Consider the following 3,758-nt stretch of genomic DNA (forward strand, 5'->3'; position numbering starts at 1 on the left):
CCTCTGTCACTTTTTCTATGAAAGAGATTTGCTGAAAACTTTCAGGAGTTTGGAGTTTTTAAGGCGTGAGCCATCCATCTCCCTTCATTCCCCCACAATAAACCTTTGTTCCCAATACTGACGACGTTTTGGTGTTGTTTTGCCTCACTATGTGTTAGGCACATGCACTCTTGTTCGGCAACAAAACACTTGAAGGTAAGAATAGGGTTGGGCATACAGCCTACATCACATAGACATTTGACTGAAGTTTGTAAAATGTGGCCACTAATCCCTAGTTTTCCACATTAACGGGATTGCACAAACCTTGGACTATCTCAGTGTTCCTTAACATTGTTCTTTGTTGGCTTTAGAACATATAGTCAGTCATGGGTAGCAAAGAATTTGACCTTCTTCAACCTCAAGGCCCTTGTTAGGTCATCCTTGACTTTAAGGTTCTAGCTGGAAGATGAATGGACAGCAAGAGTAAAGAGGTCCCAGATACCAGTGGCCACCCAGAAGAGCCTGTTTCCAGAAAGAGGTAAAGGGCTGCCATGCATGACCCTTCCCCTTCCATTCCCCTACCCCCATCTACCACAAGGCTTGCAAAAGAGAGTTGGACTTAGTAAGCCCACCCCTAGTGGATCCCGTCTCCTATTTGATGAAACACATGAAGTTGCCGCTATCTGACTGTTTTTTACCTGACAAAATAGCAGTTTCATATGGTTCAGCCTAATATATCTGAGAATAAACAAAAAAAATTCTGTAAATGATTGAAGAGCTTGGGAACAACCAACCCAGTCATCAAGGTGACTGATTTCAGGAGAAGGACTGAAATGTGATGATAATTGAATACTCAGCAATCTTATTGTATTCTGTGGAGAATACATGAAACAAAGATAAAGAATGAGGCTGGCAAACAGAAAGAGGAAGGAAAAAGAAGTAGGATAGAGCCAGGAGGCTAGAAGTTGGCATTTACTACCTATAACTGTCCAGGAAAGAGCAACATGAAATTGGAGCTCACACAGTACCCTGCTGCGAGGTGGAGATGATTGCCAAGGCCCCCTGCCTTGGATGAAATCCTTCCTTAACTCACAAACCAGCCTGCTGATGACTGATTTGGCTCCCTGGGATTGTTGATATCGGAAAAAGGGTGGTCTGGTTGAGGGAGGAGCCATCCAGTTATTGAAGGACTAATACCAGCTGTTAATGAATACATGGGTATCTGGTTATATACTTCAGCCTCCTATGAGTTGGATTGCTGGGAGTTAGTCTTCTTTAGGCAGACATATCTCAGACTTGACTGTGAAACAGGTTCAGCTTTATGGTAAACTCATTAAGGTAAAACTATCCTGGGTGGCCTCTTTGGGAGCTAGTCAGATGACTCTAGCACAAAGCAAAACCTTCTGACCCAAATCATCTTGATCACAGAGTGCAAGGGATATAATTATATTGGCAAGGTACCATTACCCTATCCCTGACCCTAGCTCTAGTCCTAATCCTACTTCATGACCTAACAGGGAGATGGGAAATTGTCTGGCATTGTATGCTTCTGAATCCGAGCCAGCCCAGTCCTGGTTACCAGGTCAGTAGGTCAATAGTATTGTCTTCCTACTTGGGCTAACAAGCAGAAAAGAGTGAGGGTGTAGGGAGCATAGAGAGAGCTTCCCATGCTGAAGGCAAGTCTTTTACATTCTCCCAAGCACCATGCTCTTTACTTCACAGTCAAGAGTCTATTTTCTAGACCTTGATTCAAATAAGAACTCTGCCTCTTCCTAGCAAGTCACTTATCATCTCTGCATCTCAGGTTTTGTGTTTTTTTAATCTTACTTTACAAATAAGGATGAGAAACACACCTGCCTTGCTGAGCTGTGAGGACTCAGGGTAAGGATGGACTTGAAGACCACCTGGCTCAGTGTCTGACATTCATCTCAGTTAATATTATTTTTATTAGTTTTTTGGCTGGGCTGGGTCTTCATTGCTGTGTGCAGGTTTTCTCTAGTTGTCGTGTGAGGGCTTCTCATTGCTGTGACTTCTGTTGCAGAGCAGGCGCTCTAGAGCACAGGCTCAGTCTTTGCATCACGCAGGTTTACTTGCCCCACGGCATGTGGAATCTTCCTGGACCAGGGATCAAACCTTTGTTCCCTGCATTGGCGGGTGGAGTCTTAACCAGTGGACTACCAGCAAAGTCCAAATTATTATTATTATTAATAGCACTTATGTACTAAGGCATAAAATATCATTTATAGTTACATAAGGGGTTTTAGTGACTGTTCCTTTATCTGTTCTTTCTGACCCTGCTGCTCATAATTGGGTGTTCAGCACCTGCTGAGTGGCACTAGCCCCATAGTAAACAATCACTAAAAATTTGTTGACAATTAAAAAGATAATTTAAAAAAAACAGTGAGAAAACTAAAGTTTCATGATGTGTATTTGTAGTTACTAAATATGAAATCACTTAGTACTTTTGTAACAGGAAGGAAAGGAGCAGCCCACAACTTTTGAAACAATGACATAGCCCAGGGACACAATGTAAACCCATTAAGATCAAATGGGACCAAGATGGCAGACAAGACTAGACCTTGATCCTCAATCAGCAAGTGAAATGACACACCCAGAGGTGCCATGACAGTTCCAAGGCACTGCTAAAAGGCCAAGGAGTGGGTGGTGGCCCAAATCCTGGAAATCTCTGCCCCTTCCCCCAAATAGTTGAAATAATCCTCCCACTCAATAACATATGAAACTACCCAGCTTATATAAAAACTAACCATGGCATATTTTGCAGTCGCACTCACCCTCTGAGATGGTGCACACACTGTGGAGTGTTTTTCTCTCTGAATGAATAAATCCACTTCTTACCTATCACTTTGTCTCTCACTGAATTCTTTATGTGATGAGACATCAAGAACCTGAGCTTCATTAGGTCCTGAAGCCAGGGACTGTGGGTTTTGGCTGGGTTTGAATCCCAGCCACGTGAGTACAAGTCCCAAGCAGGATTTTAGCTGGATTTGAGTCCCAGCCAGGTGGGTTCAAGTCCCAGTCTGTAAAGGTTTCACTTTGGCCTCTTCTCTCCAGTCTCCTGGTTATATAGTTCTTGCTCATGTTAAACTATCTGTGACTTTGAAATGGAGCAAAATAGCCACCACAAGTGCCCATCTGCTTAGAGCTCCTGTGGTGCCCCCTGAGGACCTCAGTACTACCCACCATCCACTCAGTCTTCTGAGCTGGCAAGGCACCCTCCCTCTCCGCCCAAATGAAACTGAACTTGCTGAGTAAGTCAGCAAGAAGTTAAACTCTCCCCTCTCTGGGGGTTGAGGGAGGGGCCTGGCTTAGCCTCAGGTAATCATTGATTAGCCCCCAGTCAAAGGGTTACACAGAGGAAGTGAAGTGAAGTGAAGTGAAGTCGCTCAGGCGTGTCCGACTCTGCGACCCCATGGACAGTAGCCTGGCAGGCTCCTCTGTCCAGTCCATGGGATTTTCCAGGCAAGAATACTGGAGCGGGCTGCCATTTCCTTCTCCAGGAGATCTTCCCAACCCAGAGATTGAACCCAGGTCTCCTGCATTGCAGACAGACGCTTTACTGTCTGAGCCACCAAGGAAGCCCAACACAGAGGAAGAAAGCATTTTGATAGCACTGGCCCAACCTCCTGAGTGGTGTTCATCCCAGATAGTATGATTCTGAGGTCTGCACCCCACCCTGCTCCATCCCCAGGCCAATCCTCCGGGAGACCTCTCCACGCAGTGGGATGTCTGGCCTGAGGTATGCCAGAAGGGTAGAAACT

Source organism: Bison bison, unplaced genomic scaffold, assembly GCF_000754665.1.
Source record: "Bison bison bison isolate TAMUID 2011002044 unplaced genomic scaffold, Bison_UMD1.0 scf7180017864119, whole genome shotgun sequence".
Lineage (NCBI taxonomy): Eukaryota > Metazoa > Chordata > Mammalia > Artiodactyla > Bovidae > Bison > Bison bison.